The sequence below is a fragment of the Mus caroli genome, chromosome 5 (genome assembly GCF_900094665.2).
Source record: "Mus caroli chromosome 5, CAROLI_EIJ_v1.1, whole genome shotgun sequence".
Taxonomy (NCBI): Eukaryota; Metazoa; Chordata; class Mammalia; order Rodentia; family Muridae; genus Mus; species Mus caroli.
Window position 1 is genome coordinate 84,412,795 of NC_034574.1, and position 21,592 is coordinate 84,434,386.

General features: G+C 39.8%; 1 long non-coding RNA gene across 2 annotated transcripts in view; it reads right to left on the reverse strand.

Annotated features, from left to right (window-relative positions):
* Positions 1–1,386, reverse strand: part of LOC110295484 — a 31,974-nt gene extending 30,588 nt beyond the window's left edge. For both annotated transcript variants that reach the window (XR_003836747.1, XR_003836748.1), the window contains exon 1: positions 1,200–1,386. This is a non-coding gene — a long non-coding RNA (uncharacterized LOC110295484). The remainder of the gene's footprint in view (positions 1–1,199) is intronic.
* Between the last annotated feature and the right edge of the window lie 20,206 nt (positions 1,387–21,592).

Genomic DNA, 21,592 nt, shown 5'->3' on the forward strand with positions numbered 1-21,592 from the left:
TATCTAAGGTTCCTCCCTGTGAGTCCTGAGAGTCTTTCACCTCTCAGGTCTCTGATACATTCTGGAGGGTCCCCTTAACCTCCTACCTCCTGAGCTTGCATGTTTCCATTCTTTCTGCTGGCCCTCAGGGCTTCAATCCTTTTCCCTCGCCCAATTCTAAATCAGGTTCTCCTCTCCACCCAACCCCCATCCACTTCCCCTCCCAGATCCCTCTCGCCCTCCCCACTTGTGATTGCTTTCTTCTCCCTCCCAAGTGGGACAGGGGAGTCCTCACTTAGACCCTTCATCTTATTGACCTTTTTGAGTTCTGTGGACTGTATCTTGGGTATTCTATACTTTTTGGCTAATATCCACTTATTAGTGAGTACATTCCATGCATGTCCTTCTGGGTCTGAGTTACCTCTCTCAGGATGATATTTGCATCCAACCAATGAACAGAAGCTGCTGAGCCCTGTGGTTGAATTAGAGAAAGGCTGGAAAAAGCTGAGGAGGAGGTCGACCTTGTGTAGGAGGACTAGCAGTCTCAACTAACCTAGACCCTGGAGATTTCTCAAACACTGGATCACCAACTAGGCAGCATATAGCAGCTGATATGAGACCCCCAATACATATACAGCAGAAAACTGCTAGGTCTGGATTCAGTCAGAAAAGATGCACCTAACCCTCAAGAGACTGGAGGTCCCAGGAAGTTTAGAGATCTGGTTGGTTGGGTGGTGAGGGCAGGGTCGTACACGAGGAGACAGGGGGTGAAGAGGAGGTATGGGATGTGGAACAGTCAGAGGGTGGATGAGCGGGGGATAAAATATGGAGTGTAAAAATAAATGAATAATTAAAGAAATAAATGACCAAAAAAGGAATGCACAGTTTCCCATTTACTAGTCAGAGCCCACTAAAAAACTATCAACATCTCTATTGCCTCATCTGGCATTTTTGTGGGTTCTGAGCTCTGACTTTGGGTCATCAGGCTTTACCCAATGACCCAACTCCACAGTCCCAATAATAGGTCTTAGTTATTGGTCTCTAACCCTCACATTAAAATATTTTATCTCTAGCAATAAAGCAAAGTAAATAATTGAACTGTGAAAAGACATAGGTCCCTTGACACATAGTAGTAACATTCGGGGAGGATTTTAACCATCTGAGTTGGTTGTAGTACATTTCAGTTTCCATCCCTCCAGGATGTCTTGGGACACACTCACCCTTTCCTAAGTTCGGCTAAGCATATGAAGGAGAGTGAAGTGGCAGTCATTGGTTACACTCCCCTCTTGCTTGAAGCACCTAAAGTCTCTGTTCCTGGGTGGGTGGTTTCCTGTCTGTGTTTGGTTTGAACCGGTTCCAGGGCTTGTGGTTTGGGCCAGGCTTCTGCTCTGCACTATCATCCTGAAGAGTGTTTAACCATGGTGTTGATTTTGCAATGGGCACATGACGTCAGCCTTTCTCAAAGAGAAACATGGGATCCTTTCATGCTCTGGTTTGCACGTTTTTCAGTTTTCCTTCTCATGCTAGGCAGTTCGCTCAAGTGGAGTAGTCATGCTTCGCAAATGTACACATATTCCATCCTCAGAGACGACAAACAGTTTGAGTACAAGAATCACTCATTAGAACAGAAAGCTAACCGAAGCATCTAGCAAGATAAAGTTAAGACAATATGAGGAGAATATGAGTTTGCCATGGAACTAAGACAGAGGGAATATAAAAAGTTGTGAGTATAAGATTATCAAGCAGACATGGAAGAAACAAACACCCTTTGTACTGTGGTTTCCTTGACCACTGATTTAACAAGAATATTTCTTTCATGATAGTTTGGATAGACACTTCAAGTTTACAATTCAACTCTTTAGGAAAAATATATCTGGGAGGAGATAGTATTTGAGAACACGGTATCTATCAGACATTATTTATATCTTAGCATTAATCTGCATAATTCTCCTTCGCTTCCTTCTTCTCTCCACATTGATAGCTATATCAAAATATCATGTGATATATAAGGAGTCTGAAATTTTACTTATTCATCAGGTATATGCTATAAATTCACTTTCTGTCAGTTACTATTCTGATTATACTATATGCCTTAGAAACAAAAACTAAATCAAATAGTTTTCCCTGTCTGAGGTAAAGAACATACCATATGAAACTATTTTGAACCATAGTGCTCAAATCCCACTGGTGGTTTTTTAATTACTGCCTTAAAGATTAGTGAAGTTTTTCTGAAAGCCCTCAGGCTAAAAGATATTGCCCAGCCTTCACCCATCCTCCTTGACATGGACAGTATCCTCTCACCACAGAGCTGTACTGTCCAGCCCTGTAGTATGAACATGAAACAAAACACGGTATTCTATTTCCTCCACTGGTCAGAAGAAACCCAAGTTTCTTGGAACTGTGGAGGCTTAGCAAGGAAGTGTAGGCGAGGCAGGAGGTGGGCACAGCAGAGCACAGTAATGCAAACACAGACACCAGGGTGCTCATTCATTCTCCTGCATTTCTGCATCTTGATAATCTGGCCACTTCCCACAGACTGCCTCATTTGGCATAAGCTCCTCTATTATGTAGGAAATCGCTGACAATAACAGCTAAGACTTTGTATTACCTGAAGAAATAGAGTGTTGTTGGATTCCAGGAGAGAGCAGGTAGCTGATTCAGTTGAAGAGCTGTGAATAATTTTTTAAACGAATTATCTTCTACAAAATTGTGGTAAGCATTGATACCTTTGCCTAGAGAGAACTTGTCTGCTTAAACAGCTCAAAATGCCTTGTGGCAACCATGAGCTCAAAGCTTTAGAGCCATTCCTTTGTTCCCAGATTAACAACAACAACACACAAAAAAATTGACATATACAATTTAAGGAAAGAGCCTATGGCACAGTGCTGCTTATCAGAGTCCTTGTCACAAACAGGGAATCCAGTTTATGAACTCATTTTGCTGATAACAAGACTGATGCCCAGGAAAATACATAATATACATATTTATCTTAGGGCAAAGTGACTCTAAACTAAATAAACCCTGAGCAAGTAGAAGTCTCAACAGCAACAAAAGAAAATGCAAAAAATGAGGTATATGCTTAACAAAACCTAAAATATAAAAATCTGAACTCAAGATCAAGTAGTAAACTGATTATTTACTTTATATAAAAGGAACATGGATTCAATCTCTTTAAATAATAAGTACTTGATGTGTTTAGTACAGTTTCACTACTCCGTATTTTCATTTCTTTTTCTGGTGTGTGAGATGGGTTCTTACTATGCACCCAAGCTGATCTTGAACTCAGGACCATCCTGCATTATTATTCTCTATGGGTGTTGTGATTGCTAATATGAGCTGTCTTTACTTCTCCAAATGTTGCCTACCCACAAACATTGAAAGCAATGCTTCCTAGCCTAAGTGAGTCACCGCAGTCCTCCAAAGAGGCAGCCAAGGTGTGAGACTCACCACTGTGAAGGTGACATACAGACCCTGTGCACGGAATAATCAGTTGTAAAGATTTAAATATAAAAGTGACACTGAGATTTTGGACAAAAAGTTTTGACTACTGAACAAAAGGAAATCTGATTAAATATTCCTAAGAATGGAAACTGCAGAAGAAACAAGATATAATGCAGAAGTTGATGTGTCTAACAGCTCTATGTTAAAGGGCAGGATGTTAAAGGGCAGAAGCTCAGGTGACAAGGTGATGTGACAGTCTAATGTGGAAAAGAAAGGGCTCAGGTTTGGGTGACTCCCAATTCTAAGTACCAAAGGCTGTGACTCATCTGTCTCCAATGTCCATCTGTGATCTCTGGGTGACATGGAGGAACCCTAAGGGGAAACGAAGGTCATAGTATAGATTTTGTTAGCTCGTTCTTCCAGCTTTCCAGGAAAGACTTAGCTAATGTCAGGACAGCAGCTCCTAGAAATTCTGAGGAATTTCCTGCACTCCTATGTAAGTCAAAGAGATCTATGACCACGTCACTCCTTTCCTGTGTGGCCCTTGTCATTGGATTCTGCTCGTTTCTCAATCAGTGCAGTAAAGACCATGCACATCCTATCTTTGAGTGCTACTTGCTTCCCCGGGGGCATCTATCCTTGCATTGCGACATCAAGTAACTGTTCTCGCATTCTTATAAACAAGTTTCATAAAAGAAAGAAGAGCTAGGCTACGTTCATAGAATGAGACCAGGAGAGGGGGAAGTTGGTCCCCTATAATGACAAGTGCTGATAACACAGCCATAGAAGTCCAATGCAGCTACATTTTTTTTTCATGAATGTATCATGCAAATTTCAGATTCTCATTGAATTTTTCTAACTCTGGAGCACGCAGAGACTATGAGATCTGTGAACCAGTAATCAAAGGCTTTGGCAGCTGCTGCATGCCTGTTATTAGTTAAATTGGAGGTGGCATGTGGGTTTTAACTCGTAAGTCAATTCTAACCAGTTGGAAATGACAATTTAAAATGATGATTCTGAGCCTGCATGTGTACCTCAGGGGAAGTACTCAGGTGGCCTATGACAAAGAAGGGCACAGTGGTGACATTAGGCTATGGTTTTGACCTGAGAGGCAAGCGCTCTGCTCTTGTTTCTGCAGTGCTCTGAGTTACAAAATACTTTGCTCTGTAAGTGACTCAGAGGACAGATAAAGGGTAAAGAAACCAAGAATTTATACATTTAAAGCTATCGTGTTAGAACAGCTCAAAGCGAAGTATATCTTATATAATGGCCATGGCCATCAGAGTAATGTTATTCTCCTTGTGTAAAATATGGTAGAAGTAGAAAAGAAAATATACAATACATTAAAATCTGTTTCTCAGGCAGTATAATTATGATTTAACATCCAAATAAATGTGCAGTGAGAAAATCAAAATAGTTTGTTGCACAAACTCTCATTTTCTGCATCAAGGAATTTGCAAGTTTTCACTGGGTTATGTCTTTCTTGAATATAAAATCTGCATTTAAAAAAAAAGCTAATGCCTCATTGGTTGTTTCTGTTCTAAGTATTGTCAGAAACTGTCCTAAGTGTTTCACAGATATTTTAAATTGTCCAAATTTGTATACATTTCATACCATCATAAACAAAATTATATACAGAATTACAATTATAGAAATATATCTGTGATGAGCGTTATCCCACTTCACAGAAAAACTGTGGTGAAGAGAATTAATGTGGTCCAAAGCCAAGGGACAGAGATAGAATTTGAATACATAGAGTTTAGCTGCCGACCTCACTGTTCTGCACAGCATGCTTGCTCCAGTATTTTTCTAAGAAGGCCTCCTTAACGTCAGGTCATTAAGTCACCATCACCAACATATCTGTCATCCATACAGACAGATGACCTTATCATACACTGCAGGCTGGGAAAAATTCAAACAATGATCCAGCCTCTAACTGTGAGATTCAGTCACACCTCTGGAAGAGTCCATATTTTTGTATTTAATAGAAAAGAATAACTCAACGTCACATAAATTCTGGCTATCTCTTGTCATTGGTCATAGATATGCATGCTGCCTGTCTTTCTAGATCTCCAAACCAAAGAACAGGACTGGCAGCAGACTGGTTGCTTCCACAGAGGCTTGGGAATAATAACAGCATCACTAGCTACTGTAGCCTGAAACTGAGTATAGAGAGGTCAAAAGCCAAGAGCAGAGGAACAAGAAGCAGTTAACTCCTATGGTTTTAAATAAAAGCTTTATATGACAATGATATTAGTTAGTTGCAGGATCTTCTTCTTTTATTTAAATTTAATTTTCTGAAAATGTATATGAAACAATTGCCAAGTTCTAGGTGACAATTGATCTTGACAGATAATTTCTTTCTAAATCTATTTTAAGATGTTTCATCATTACGTTTGTCTTTCTTTTCAATAAAGAGAAATTAAGGCAAAGACATAAAAGGTAGCAGAGTATACTTCCACAAACAGAAGTTGAAGTCATACTAAAGAAAATTCAATTTAAAAAATCAACTGTGATGTGATGAATCCCACATAAGTTTATTTAATACGACAAAGGTAAATATCCCAGTATAGAAACAATGTACAAATTGTCTCATGAGAAAATGACTCTTGTTGGTCTTGTTAAACCAATGATCATAAGCTTCAGACTTTCATCTGAATCATCACCAGCTATACACTTGTTCAAGGAACTATTCATGCCATTAAACATAGTCAGTTATAACATAGACTAGACTGCAGATAAATTTCAACTCAGAGCTCTAGCACAGTGTTGGACTATCTAGAAAACAGGAAAATCTCCAGAGATAACATCAAACCCCCAAATCAAGCCACATAAGAGGAGGTGGAAGGGAGAGAGATAGGGCAATGGGTTGGTTCTACTATGGTTTGAATGCTTGTGTCTGTTTCCCTCTCAGAATGCATACACTGAAATCGTAACCATTTAAATGGTATCTACCAAAATGTATATGTATATGTTTGTGTATGTGTGTGTGTGTCTGTGTCTGTATATATCCATATATATATATATATATATATATATATTGTTAATAGTATAACTTGGATAATATATCACTCAAATCCTTCTCAAATCCTTATGAAGACTAACTATTCCATGGCATTTATTATATTAACATGGTAACTTAAGTCTCAACCAATTGGGTGAGCCAAAAGCAAAGAAAAATGTTTGGAAATAAAAGTAACTATAATTAGTAACAGATTATGATTATCTAAAAAGATATATAAAAGAATTTGTAAGCACAATTTAAGAATTACTGAGTTAGAATTACAATATTGGAAACAATATCTATTATAATATTAATATGGGAATTAGAATTGGGCTATAAAGATGCCACAGTGGCGAACAGTGCTTGCTGCTTGTCCAGATAACCTAAGTGGTTCCCTGAATCCATATGAGGCAACTCACCATATCTAGGTAACTAGATAGAGCTCAGAGGGATCCAAGGCCTCCTTGTGATCTCTGTGGAAACCTCCATACACAGAGAGTACATATAAATACATATAGAGCCTCTGATGAGCTCATTTTGAATTTTCTAAATGTAAATTACCCCAAATCAATGTAGGGAATGGTGACAACAGGGATGGTGACAAATTACTAGTGAAAGCATAAATGTGGAGGCTTGGCATGGCGTGTGCCATACTATTAAGAGACCATCTTGAGATAACCATAAGTGGGCCAGAAGAACTATAACTTGTTTCTTTTGCTGGGAATCCTACTTGAGTACAAAGAATCCTTCTAACTAATCAAATAAAAGTTTCTAAAGCCTTCTTATATTAATAATAGTCAATAATACTTTGCCTTATCAAACTACCCTCTAAACATGTGACTCTATACACACGTCAGCTCTCCATCCTCATCAGAGAACCTTTGTGTGATGGATAGCAACATGGCAACTCTCAGCTTGTCAAAATACAAGAACAAGTGCCTGTAAAGGGCTCAGTCATTAACAGGGTATCTGTATCATATTTTCCTTCCCCAAGGATCAGATAGCAGAACAAAAAAATAAGAAAATACTGTAAGAGCCAGAGGTTTGAAGGAGCCATGGTGAGAAAGTATCTTCATCCTTAAGGTTGTCATCATAAGAACTTAGCTCAGGAATTTTAGCCTTAAGCATATCCTAAGCCATTCATGACACAGACTGTCCAGGAAACATCCTAAGAGATATCAATTAGTAGGAACTGAGTTGTCCACAGAAAGTGAACGTGTGGTTGATGAAGGTTTATTTCCACCCTAAAGATATCTACTCATGAACCTGCTTATAGGGCAATATCTTACATATGTGACTTCTTTGAGTGTTGTCTAGCAGTTAGGTTGGGAGGGAGGGCATTCAACAAAATCAAAATTTAAAATGTAGCTCCTAGACCTTGAGTCCTTATGCTTCTTGAGGCTCTAGTCTGTGTTTTACCACAAAGGGTAGCTCCCTTTCCTCCTCACAGTCCCAAGGATAAAGTCATTTTCTCCTCTTGCCTACTTTGGCTTCAAGAGAGTGATACATTTCCTCATCTCTTAGCCAGGGATTTTTTGTTTTATCTACAGATACCTAGTTTCAAAGAAAGCAATAAACAGCTTTCCTCCACTGTCTTTTCTTTGAACTTTCATCTTCCAGATTAGAAATTATAAAGATTAAGAAATGATTACATCATTCTTATTGACCTAAGACCTGTGACTGTCATCTTGTAGGAAATAGAACAGGCCTGTCTGAGTGATGTGACGTAATCCTTACTCAGCTCCATTTATGCTTCTCTTCTTTATGCACGAACGATCCGTGACATTGACAACTCTGATTTTTGACCCATTAATGACCTGTAAAACTAATTTACTACATTTGGACCAACATTTTTTTTTTTGCAAAAGAAATAAAATAGATTAGAATAAGAAACATGTTACAGTTCAAGGAGCTGGAGCCAATGTTTGTTTCAATTTATGTGTGAATTGAATTCACACATACATTCACTTACAAGTTTTCTTGATAGCAACTTGATCATTCCCATTTGCAACTACTCATGCTTTCCTCCAGCCCCTTAGTGGCCTCCTCAGTCAACTTGTAGGACTGCTGCTCTCCATTAGTCCATCTTTCTTTCTTCTTTCCCAAGCTGATCCAACTCAAGGTGCCTTATGTATTATTGAGCATGCTCAGAAGGAGGTCTTCACTGTCTCTCTGTCTCTCTGTCTCTCTGTCTCTCTGTCTCTCTGTCTCTCTCTCTCTCTCTCTCTCTCTCTCTGTCTGTCTTCTGTCACTCTCTCTGTCACTCTCTTGTCTCTCTGTCTGTCTCTCTGTCTGTCTCTGTCTCTCCTCTCCTCTCCTCTCCTCTCCTCTCCTCTCTTTTATGGTCACCTTTTCCTGGGACCTGTGACATCCTCACCACTCCATTATTCTCCTCTGGAAACCATTCCTGGAGGACTCTGAGCTCAGTGCTTCCCATGAAACACCTCACACCCTTCTTAGAACCATGGCAGAATGCTTTCTTCTGACAATGTGTGATTCTCTCAGTTCAAAGGCTTTTGGGTGTTTACTTGTGGTGTTTCTTTATAGCACATATAATATCTAATAGAAATGTGATCCTCCAGGCTAGGGCTGCCAGTTTCTATGAAAGGATATTAACTCCATAGAACTGCCTCTGGTGGTCGTCACCTCTAGTCATCTGTACTATTCAGGTCTAGAAATGAGGCCAGTCTAACTGAAGAACTAAATTTTATTTTTCATTCAATTTTAATCGATTCAGGCTGATACATATGGTTATAACAATGGCATGGTGTTGGAAAGAGAAACTACTGAATTGAAGTCATGTAATGGGCCGAGGAGAAGGGAAGGACCCTTTATGGATGATATTGCCACACAAGCTTACACTTTTCTCAGCAATTTTATACAATTGCTTTTGTACTGTACAGTTGCAAATGTCTGTAAATGTGCAGTTGATGAGTTCTGGCCTACATATATGTCTTATAACGACTATAATAAAAATGTATCCTTATCCCCCAATGACTCCTCCCCCTTTTCCTGGTCCCTGTCAAACAGTGATCTGGTTTCTTTCATTCCTATTCTGTCCCATTTTCGAGGACCTCGTGCAGATGATCAGATACACGCAGTCTTTTGCCTCTTGTATCTTCCAAGAAGCACAATGATGCGTTTGTTCGTGTGCCTGCTATTGTATAGCTCTGCTTCTTATTACCCAGTCATATGTCATTATAGACATATCCTATGGATAACTTTCATATGTTTGCACACTGTCCCTGGATGGCTCTTCATAAGTTCATTTAGCTTATTTTGAAGTCATGTTTTTAAAATTTATTCTTTGAGAGTTCCATAAATATATTTCTGTCATTTAGCTTCCCTTCCCCCAACTCCTTTAAGACCCTCCCCACCTCTCTACCTACCCAACTCCATGTTCTAGATCATTCTTAAGAAACAAACAAACAAAAAAAAAAAACCCCACACATTAATGAAAATAGAACAGTGGATTCCAGTTTGTGTTGGGACTACTCCTGGGCATCAGGCCTGCCTAGGGTTAAGGTTAATATGTCTACTGTAACTCCACTGAAGAAAACTGCCTTCCCCTGTCCTGGCATCAACTGATTTCCATATGTTGCCTTTACCCCTGGAAAATCTCTTGGTAATATTTGGTCTTGTGGTAAATATGTATGAATAAAATGAACTTCCAAACTGTTCACTAAAACTGACTCTGCATCATTACCATCATTTGGCATTGTTGGACTCCTGATTCTGAGATCTTCAGTGACACATCCTGCAATATGAGTGGCCTGATGACCGTGATGCACTTTTATACAAGTTGTGTTATCTTGTTAGTTAAGTGTCAAATTATTTCTAAACTATCATTCTCTTCATAGTTAATCAAGCTATTATTTCTCAGGTATAGCTGCAATCCTCTGCCCAGCCCCCCTGTCTCCACAGGTCAGTGATTTGCCTCCTTTGTTTCTCATGCTCTTCCTGTGCTGTGCAGTTCTTCTCACTGCTTTACCATCCCTGGATTTGTGCTGCTTGGCTTCACCTAAGACTACCCCTGCTCAGAGTTACAGATATTTTCACTCATCATTTCTTCAAAGGACTGTTTTAAATGACATTTTAATATTCAATTTTTAGTTGAAAAAGTCTTTTTCCTAAATTAAAGAGGGAATCCAAGTTCATTTCCTGTTTTCTTCCAAACCTCAGATGAATACATAATTCGCCTAGTAAAACAGGTCTTAGCCCAGTCTGGATTAAATAGTGAATGATCGCAGCGCACACTATGACATGGGTAACTCCAGGTCCCCTTAGATCACAAAAGGGAAGTCTTAGAGCTAAGAATCATCACAAATAACTTTAAACCCTACAAAGATGCAAAGTAAAAACTAACTAAAGTTCACTGACTTTAATGTTTTAATGAAAATAGTCATTCTTAATCTGTCCCACGTTATCTCTCTCATTAAATTGATTTGTTTATCCTTATGGCTAAGTAATAAGGACAGATATGTGACACCATGGGATCTGCTTGCTTTCCATGATCAGATTCCACAAATGTCTAAAACTCAGCCTAGAATTGGGGTAAAAATCACAAAGACAGAAATGTTTTCTAATAACCTTTGGAGATGAATTTCCACAGTGGCTTTCAGTTTTTAAAGTTGTTACATACAGAGTATAAAAAAATAGCTGCTTTTTAAATTGTTCAGTGAAAGAATGGAATGGAATAAAGATCTAGAAATAGGCTGCTTATGTGCCTCTTAGAAGTTTATGTGCCTCTTCTGGTTGTACACAGACTTGGAGGTACAAGACAGGGTAATGCCCAGAGGAAGCTAATGTTAACTGCACAATGTACTCCCCTCCTCATTTCTGCCAGTGAGACTGGGATTTCCAGAGTCTTGGGAGAAGTGACCTGACCTGGAAAAATGATCTGACCTAAGGACTTTTCTCGAGGACTGCTACACTGAAGAACTTGACCGCTAATTACCCCACTGCCTCGTGACAGCTGTGGAAAACCTAAAGCAGTAAAAATTACTGTTCAGGTTCTCTGTGTTCTCTGAAGTCACCTTCCCAAGGCATGCACAAAGCTGGGCCACCTCCTATTTGGTAAATGATTCTCCTGAGTGATGAAACAGGTAGAAAGGAAGCTCACAGGTCACCTCTGGACTGGTTGGCAAGTATTTGCAGGGGCAGATAGTCACAATTTCTGCTCTTAGGACAGAAGCCTGTTCATATGTGAAAAATAATGACAGTCACATGCATCTGAGCTGGCAATAAACCTTGTAAGGTTGGCTGGTCTTCTTGTGATCTGATGCTAAGCTCTTCCTTATTACAGGATGCTGACTTAGATATAAGACTACCAGAAAAGAAAAAAAAAAAAAAGAAAGAAAGAAAGAAAAAGAAAAAAAAAGACCTCCTCAGTGTGTACACCTGCTTCTCCGTAAATATCCATTTGCCTTCTACTAAGTACAACTTCAGTTCTTAACTTGAATCTCTGTCTTCATCCAGTGGGATTATGGCAAGTCATATACATTGATTGTGTATGTATATATATATATATATATATATATATATATATATATATATATATCTGTCTTTAATTCCTTGCCAAAGTGAGTAAGATATTTTAAAGGAGCAGGTTTCTGAGTCCTCATTCTCAGTCTTTCATTGGACTTTCATTGTGCAGAGAAATGTAGGAAGGAATTAGCAGTTCTAAAAGAAAATATCAGATCCAAAATCGAATTCTTCTCCAAAAGAGAGCAAAGGTACTGAATCCTGTTGTATGTCTTGAGGCTGAACTTAGCCTACCCTCCTTCCGCTCAGCATACCAGTTCCTCTCTGAGCACTTCCATTTGCCCACCTATTCCAGGAGGGGCTTTCTTAACTTAAGACGGATCTTTGGCACATCTTGTTTCACACTGGATGCTATTTTGTCCAGGCTCGGATCACTCTGTATTACTATCACACAGCTTGATCCTTAACCTAATTTAGCAATTTAGTTCAGTAATCAGAGATCCATCTGTAGGGTATAGTCTAGTTGCCTGTGTTCCTGAGCTCCAGTATAAAGTCAAGTATGGAAGATTGGGATTAAACTAGGGTTTTTATGCTGGGACAGTGAGGAGACACAAATGAATTGGAGTTGTGAGGCAAGGTGCAGGGCTTGATCAGGTATAGAAGAAGAAAAGATTTAATTACAGCCTGTTAGCATAAACTTGAAACTAAGCCACCAGGAATCCACCCACTCCAAATTCTAGCTTTTTAAGAAAGTATCACCTTTGTAGCTTTCTGACCATGTTTTTGGGCACTAAGGAAATACCTTGAGATGAAGGGAAGGAAAGAGGAGGTCTCGCCACTGTAATAGATTGGCCCATACATGTTAAGAGACCTGGCTAGAAGGAAGACTGTAGAAGAAGGATGTGTGCCAAAGCACTTATGTCACCGTGATGTGCATCTGCTTATCACAGAACAAACCTGTCTGTCTGAAATTCATTTTCGAATTATATTCAACCGGTATCAGAGTTATCTTGAAATATTTGACCATTCCAAACCAGTCCTTTGGGAAAAGGCAAGAAGTAGGAAATCAAGCCATAATCCTAAAGATCTGATGCTCCTAAAATGTCAATCAATCATCAGAAGCAATCCAAATGGAAACCCTGAGAAGTGACTGGCAGTGCAGATTCATCATTCCCAAGCAATGATCTTTGAAACCTGTTTTATTGCCTTTGTTTGCCCCATCTTTGAGATCTGGATTAATGTCTGTGGGTTTCTCAGGTCAGTCTTTCTAATATAGAGAGTTTAAGTAAAGTAAGCAATGTTAAATGAAAGTTGATTTAGGTTCACGGAATGTATCTCGTGCTAGCTGTTGGACTGTTTGGGCCAGTGAAAGTATATGAAGCTTTCTAAAACTACAAAGCTTCTTCAGAAAAGTGTTAAAATGCATGGGTGAGCATGCGTAGTCATGCTTTTGGCTAGCTGGCAGCAAGCTGGTTGAGAGATGGAGTTTGGCACATCCTCAATGCTAATTTCTTTGTAGATGGGGGCAATTTCTATGGTCAGCAGACCATAGAATAGAGGAATAGTTCACTCCTTCACCAAGGGCTTGTTGAGCTCCTGCAGATGTGCAGCTGGGACTCTAAGTAGTTAGTGTGACATATAGCTCTCTAGGCTTACTGAGACTTTGGTTTTAGAGAAACAAGATTACACAAACAAACAAATGAACAAAAGCTTATGGTGGAAGGAAGGGGAGACACCAGGACAACCAGATGACAGGTGACAGGGTGATTCCTGTCAACCAGGTAGCCAGAGGGACTTTGGAACAGATACCTGAATAACAAGAAAGACAGAGACATGCAGAGATTCTAGATAAGAGCACTTGCCATTGCATTTGTAAGAAAAATAAATAAATTTTGGATAGCCAACGTTTAAAACTAAAACTAAATAGCAAAGATGTAGGAGGGACAGTTAAGCCCTCCCCCTGCCTGAGGAGCTATGGGAAGCTGAGGATTGCTGGGAGAGAATAGTCAGTTTTATTTAAAGGTGTGTCCCTGGTTGGCTGACCATATTCCATTGGGAGGCTCCATGCTGTGTATATGAGCAACATTAATTGTACTCTGTGAGTTATTTATTTTAAGTGGACATCAAATTGGGGTAGGGTGGAATGGGGGCAGGATATGAGAAGTTAGAGAGAAAAAAAAGTGTGGGCAGTGAATTTGATATAAATACGTAATATGATGTTCCCAATGAACAAGTAAAAGTATAATTTTAAAATACTAAAATTTAAAATGGAATAACATTGTTACAAAGCAACAACCACATGTTACTGTTCTTATCACTAATCAAGGAGAAATGAAAGAGAATACCAAGCAAAGACCACATTGAGAAGGCCATTTGGACTACAGTCTACATGTAGGAAGAAGCTTCTAGATTCAAGGTCCGTTTTAGTAAGAGAAAACCACAAGTTATTCAATTCAAAATTTACCTCATAGGAAAGACAATAACTTTCCCAGTAAAAGTAACTCCCTTTAACAAAACCAACTTGGCATCCATTCTGAAGGCTTTACTGTTCCTTCCGAGTAAAGTACCTCCCCCTACATTTACAGACCTAAGCACTGTGTTCATTAATGGACAAACATAAGTGGAAGGTAACTTTCAAGTCCTTCCCCCCTGCTGGCTGACTCACCCTGTCTCAGTTCCACCTGTCCCAGTAATCGCTCTTCTGTTCCAGCTCCTTCTCTCATGGAAGAGGGAGCAGGCTACCTCCCGCCCCCTCTTTTCTTACATTTTTCCTAATGCCCATTGGAGTACAACCTATTGCCAAAGCTTAGTTTTTCAACATTTGAAAGATGCTTCCATGGCACTTCAAAGTATCCTACACATGTCAATAGAAGAGTAGATGCTCTCCTCTGTAACTTCATGGTGAATTCTGACTCAGAAAGATGAGAAATGTAATAGATGAAAATAAAGTCATGTGTGAAAAGGACACAAGGATACATAAAGATAACTCATGTCGTCTGTCTTACAGTAACATTGAATTCAGATGTATCCATCCTCACTATTAAAAAGAAAGCCCTGATCCAGTTGCTAGACATGGTATATTTACAAAGTGAAGATGAAGCTATTCTACAGTTACCTCTGTGTATTCCTACCATAGTTTCACTTATCTTCCCAGGAGAAATAATAGAAACCTTAGTGAAGATTTTACTCTAAATAGGTAAATATGTTTCAGAATATCTCTTTGTAGTAATTTTTGTTTGATTTATACTGTGTAGGTAGTTTAGATTTCATAATGTAGCCTATCTCAGCCCAAATGCACAAGGCAATTATAGCTCTTAATGGCAAACACCTGGTTGTCACTGATCCCCATTCTCTAAGCCTGCTTGAAAACCTTTACCCAAGGAATAGGGCACTGTTCCAGGTCTTGTTCCAGGAAAAGTGAAATAGAAATGATACCAAGTCTAAGTTGTTGGCATTGTGCTTTCTACTCTATGACATGTCCATAAAATCCTGAAATGGTCATAGCCTATTTCCGTGATAAGTTCCCCATACCAAATGAGTTAAAACAAGTTTAGTGTGGGTGTATGAATAAAAAGTAATAATCAAATGAGTTTCCTGTCGTGTCACAGGTAATAAGAGTGCTTGTATAAACCACCTTTCAAAGCACTACCCCTTCAATTGAAGTTACAGCTTTTAATTCTCCAATTGTCTAGTCCTCTACGTCTATGAGTGAGTCAGCAAGCTGGCTTCAGGCCCTGCTTCTCGCTGATTCAGAAGTGCTTCTCTACCAGCTGCCACATATTTTTGGAAGAAAAGGGGTGGAACCTTTTCTGTGAGTAAAAAGACAATGGGAGACAGAGGTAAGAAGAGAGGTGGCATCCCTATCCCATTTTCACAAAGACCACTCAAGGATAAAAGGATAAGGGAATGGGGATTTTAAGGGGGCAGAAGGAGAGGGTTAACCTAAACAAAGGATGTGTGAAAACACCACTTGGAATCCTACTGCCTTGCAATCTAATTAAAAGGATCTGAAGGGAGGTACTGTATAGCTTGGAGCATGGTGTCCATAGAAACAAAGCATTACTAAATAAAAATCGCAGTACCAGGTACAGGGTACCTCTGTAAGAGCTGCTGATCAAGGAAGTCCCAGTAACATCCCTTGATAGTGTCAGTAATAATTCTAGCGGGTTACCAAGAGGAACGTTAAAGACCTGTAATACTTTGTACACAGTTTGATGCTATGTCAGTCTTCCTAACAAGCAGAAGTAAGTGTCTTCCACCCCTGAGGACCTATAGCTTTCCCTGCCCCACCTGAGTAATAGTGGCACAGCTGTTAGGGATGCCTATCTGCTCTCTGATTGGATTTAATACTCACCGTTAGAGGAAAAAAATATATCTGACACTCTAACTTGGTTAAATATCCATGACTGGGAAGACTGCACATTTCATAGATCAGAAGTGCTTACTACTGTTCTTTAGGGAGATCAGCACTGTATCAACCTGCCCTTGAAATGTCTGTCTTTATACCAATAGACAAATGGTACTCTCAACCTTCATCAGAGAAGCCTCATTGTGGTAAGCTCATGAAGACCCAAGATGGCAAGAATGCCCTAAAGAAGGCCTTCATTCTACCTGTTCTGAGGCTTAGAAAACACTGTGTTAGACAGGGCAGAAAGAATGAATGAGCTGGAAGGGAGAGAAGAGGATTGTACTAATCACAGAGATCAGAAAAGAAACCCAGAAAACCTACAAGTGTTCATTTAAACGTCACAAAATAGTATAATAAACCACAAACCCAGGACTGGGCCCAAGTAGATCTAATGAAACCCCAGAAACCATCGTCTCCCTTGGGCTCAGGAAATGTCAAAAGCATTAAGTTTGGAGAACACTAGTTCAGAACAAACACATGCTAAGAGTTTTAGAATTTAGCTAATAATTTTGCTCAAATATTTTAAAATACATTTTAGTAGTCTCTTAAATATTATAAATTAGAAATCTGCTTGAGTTTTTACCTCCTCAACTTTATTATTTTTTGAAGTATGAACAGCTACATTCAGTTGACTCCAGGCCTGATTGGCTGCCAAATGGAAGAGAAGAAAACAGAGAGTAGTGGTCTAATGGTCTTTTCCCCTGGCATCTGCTGTGCAGAATCTTCTAGCGTGACCTTTCTGACCACAGTGAACGGGGTTAACAGTACCAGACTGCAGGCTTTTCTTCCTCCTCCCATCATGAGCTTACCTGTCAACCACTGTGCTCTCCTTGCTCCAAACTTAAAATGAAAATACTTGCTTACTTGCCTGGCAGACTTGTGATAGACATTAAGTGTGATGTGCTCAGAACAGGGCACGTAGAAGCCCTTTGAAAATAAGCACTTCAGGAGCTCATGGTGGTCTCTGGAGACTACAGGAACACATGGTGGTCTCTGGAGATAGAGCACTGGCCTTTTCTGGGACACAGCAGCAGATCTGAGGTCTGAATGGAATTCTCTGGAAGCCCTGCCCAGCAGGCACATAGTTGCACATTCCTGTTTACCTGGAGCTATGTGCTAGAATAATCATCATGTGAAATAGCTGTGACCAAGTTAGAAGGCTTTACTTAAAAGTTGAATTGAAGTGTTCCTTATTTTTCTTAAATAAAGAAGTCATAGAGCAATCTTCTGAGCTGCTTAGGTCCATCAAAATAGAAGTTGTAAAAAAAAAAAATAGATTCCTAGGGTGCTGGCCTTATCGTGGCAGCCAAGGGACTGTTTCTTCATCTGGAAAAGCCAAGTTAATAGAAGGCTGCTGTGGTGGCCATCATTGCAACAGAGCCATGATTTCTGTCTCAGAGAATGGACAGAGCAACAGAATGACACCAGTGACTTTGCACAACTGTTATGGTCTCTGGAGCTCAGCACATGGCTTCTGGCGAATGACTATTCGAGTCACTGTATGTCCCTACACAATCACCATAACCACTCCACACTGCCGGTGTCCTGTATGTCCCAAAAGACATGTGTCTTTTACACAAGAGTGGCTGAGACCCAACTTCCAGCCAAACATGACAGCATTTGTACTTGCTACGGTATAAGACAAACAAGATATATCCGTGATAAAACAGAACTCCTAGAAGCAAGGGCATAGTGGAAAACATCGGTCAGGGCAAGATTCCTCCTTCTCATGACCCACTGAGATGAGGAAGGCCATCAGTTTCACATTTTGGTACTCAGGGGACACAGCCCTTCACACATCCTATGAACTCCCGGTTGTCCCATCAAGAATGCCCACGGAGCCACTTTGGGATCTAGATTTCAGGTGACTCACTCTTTCATGTAGGTCTCCTGTAAAGAAGTTAAACTAACCTACAGAAAACACACTGGATTTCTGCTCACCCCACCCAATAGTAACTTTCAGAAATTCTAGCCCAACCTAAAATTCTCGTGATGAATGGCTTTGCCAGGTATGGTGTTGGCTCTGACAAAACCTGAGTAAGAGCCTGCGCAACGGCCACTCCCCAACAAAGGCATCAATATGCGGAAAATGCGAAAGAAAGGATGATCACTCTGTTGCTTACGTGACACAACTTCCCTCTAGACAAGTATTAGTCAGTCTGGAAAGTTTTCAGAAGAATCTCCACCTTCACTCAGGGCTACCAGTTTGATAGCAATCATCCTTATCGAAAAAATAAAATAAAATAAAATATAAATAAAAAACCCAACCAACCAACCAACCAAACAAACAAACAAACAAAAGAAAACAAAAGAACAGTGGCCAGATTCTACATATTTGCCTGGTCTCTCAAGTTAGTTAACATAACTATTTACTAAGGGTTCTGCAAAAAATAGCGAGAAGGTATGAAGTTCATAACTATTGCTCTATGTAGAGCCCAAATAAAAATAAACAAAACCATCTTCTTGGAAATTTAAGTGCTGATAAAAAATAAATGTAAGTCACTTTTCAAATACAGTGAAGAATGAGTACTTAAGTGATTTTAAAATGAATTAATATAAAAAATGCACATATAAGTTATATTAAATAAAAGGATATATGTAATGTTGCTACAATGATGTAACCCATCAATAATGAAAATACTGGGGAGTTGTAGACAAACACAATTAAATTCTATATTGTAGATAATTTTTTGTTGATATATATGATTGAAAATGTCTTAAAAGAAAGAAAATATTCTAGGCAGATGCAGAGAAAAATACCTGTGATAAGAAAACATTTGTTTCTTAGGTAGTCATGGTTAATGCAAAAAAATTAAGTGTAATATGAGAAAACTTAATAAAATATAGAAGTTGATCATGGAAAATAACTGCTGTAAATGACTATTAACCAGTCAATTTTCTCAAAATGCAAAGATGCATTACTACAAAGTTCATGGTTATTCTACATAGACTTAACCTTGTATTCTTGGTATGTACAGTCTAGAAAGGATTTGGCCAAGCTATCAGGCAGTAACATAACCACAGTGAGCAATGCAAGGCATGCTCAGAGCATATAGGATGCTCACCCTACTACTCCAGGTATACTAGTAAAGGAGACTTCTAATGATTGTATATACCACCTTGGCGAAGAGCTAGCAATTGAAGCAAACAAACAAAAAAGATGTTCAGTGGCAGATTGGGAAGCACACACTTAAAATAAGATACTCAGGATACTGAGATGTTAAAGGAGAAATATTTCCTTATAAGGTATAAAGAAGAGCATATAGATAAGAAAGAGCATAGCTCTGCATCATAAGTAGTATTTTTATACAAGTTTCTTTTCAAAAAATTGTATTGCATTTTCTCTTTGTGTGTGTGTGTGTGTGTATGCATATTCATCATGTGTCCTGAGGCTCATGTGAAAATCAAGATGACTTGTAGGCATCAGCTCTAGGCTTCCACCACTTTGGTCTCAGGGATTGAACTCGGGTTGTCTGGTCAGGCTGGGTGGCACACAGCCTGACCACTGAGCCATCTCACCAGCCCACATGAGCTTCTCTTAAAGGAAAAGGGTGCAATAGTGATTATGTCAACCCTTTGTTTGCAGACGATCTTTTACTTTAAAGCAAACATAAACCAAATGCCAAGTGTGTCCTGTAGTTAGGAAAAGACCAGGCAGTTTGCAGGTCAGAACAGACAGAATCCCTCATTCCATGGTGCCCAGGGAAACCGTGGCCACAGGGATGCATGTAAGGAGGAGGTGTAGTGGCATCGTGAAAGGGATTATGTCTTGTATCTCATGTCACAAACTAAGCTAATGTGGCCTGGTAACACTACAGAACTCCTGCCTCAGATCTGGCTGACCGAAGGGAAAAGTCAGCTTCAAAGAGCAGCAGAGACCTGCATCCTTTGCAGAAGATGATGGAGTAGCTGATTATGATCCTTTAATCCATGTCCTGTATAGCAAAGGTCTAACCCAAACCTCTAAATCTAAAGGCACACTTGCTCCCTTCTTTCTGCCCAGCTTCATTGGACTAGGCTATGCTTGCTTTTTTCCCTGTTTAGCTAAGTGAAGCCCTTACTCCACTTCCAGGCTCTTGTGGAGCCTTTCTCCCAGGCAGTTCTGTCCCTTGCTACATGCGCTAACCTAACACACCTCAGTGTGACTGGCGCATGAGTGCATGTGTGCGTGGATGTGTGTGTGTGCCTGCCATGCTATCTCAATAATTCGACTGTGCACCCACACAGCCCACCGCAAAAAATAGTGCTCAGTAAGCACTAGTGGACTGAGAGGCTAGGGAAGGAAAAGGGGAGGTGAGAAGGGCAGAAGGGAGAGAAGGAAATTGGAAGGGAAGAATGTGAAAGGAAAACAAGGAAACTAGAAATGTCCCCCTGAAACCACAGTCAGCGAAACTTCCTTCCACCTGGAGGGGGTGAATGGGACAATGAATGATGCCTAGCAGTCAACTCTATATCAAAAATAAAGATGATATTAGCAAATCTATTCCCTTACATCCTTGAGGTTTTTCAAAAAAAATTTTTATACACATTTTTTTTTATTTTTTTGCAAAAATCACCTTTTATTGGAGGGAATTAGAAATTGAAATGCATGCAGAGCAAAGGCAGCAAGCAGCCTGGGAGATGGCCATGCCCCACTGCCATTGGAGGCCTGGGTGGGGGTGGGGTTGGGGATGGCGATGGGGGATGGGGATGGGAGTCAGGTAGGAGGCAATGCAGATCTATGCAGGGCAGAGTGGGAAATAAACAGGCAGGAAGCTGTTCTTTCTCTTTGACTTCTAAGGGATAAATGCAGTTTGATAACTCACTAAAAAAACACACGGCTCAGAGACTTTCAATTGAGTACTGGAAAATACATTCTGACACTCAAACCATATTTCACATGGGTCACGTGCTACAACTGACTTTAGCTGTAATGTTGGAAAATCTGCAGCTATATTGAGTAAATTCCTGGGTTCACTTCTAGAAAAGCATTCAGTCATCAGTACTGAGGGCTGTGCCTCCCATCATCAAATCCTCGCCCACAGCCGGAGTACCTGACATAGCCAAGAGACGAGCTGATGCTTCCCGAATGAATGTCTGCACATTGCTGCCTTTCCATTAACAGAAGATGAAGCAATATAGATAAGTAGCCCTGCTCTCCTGACGGGTGAGATGCACCCGCTGACTCATGAGCATCCGTGACTTCTTGGTGGACACCAGATGCTGAGCTGTTCTCAGCAACGTTGTTTATTATGCTTTCATATTAGGAAGTTAAAACAGCAAAAGAATATTAATAT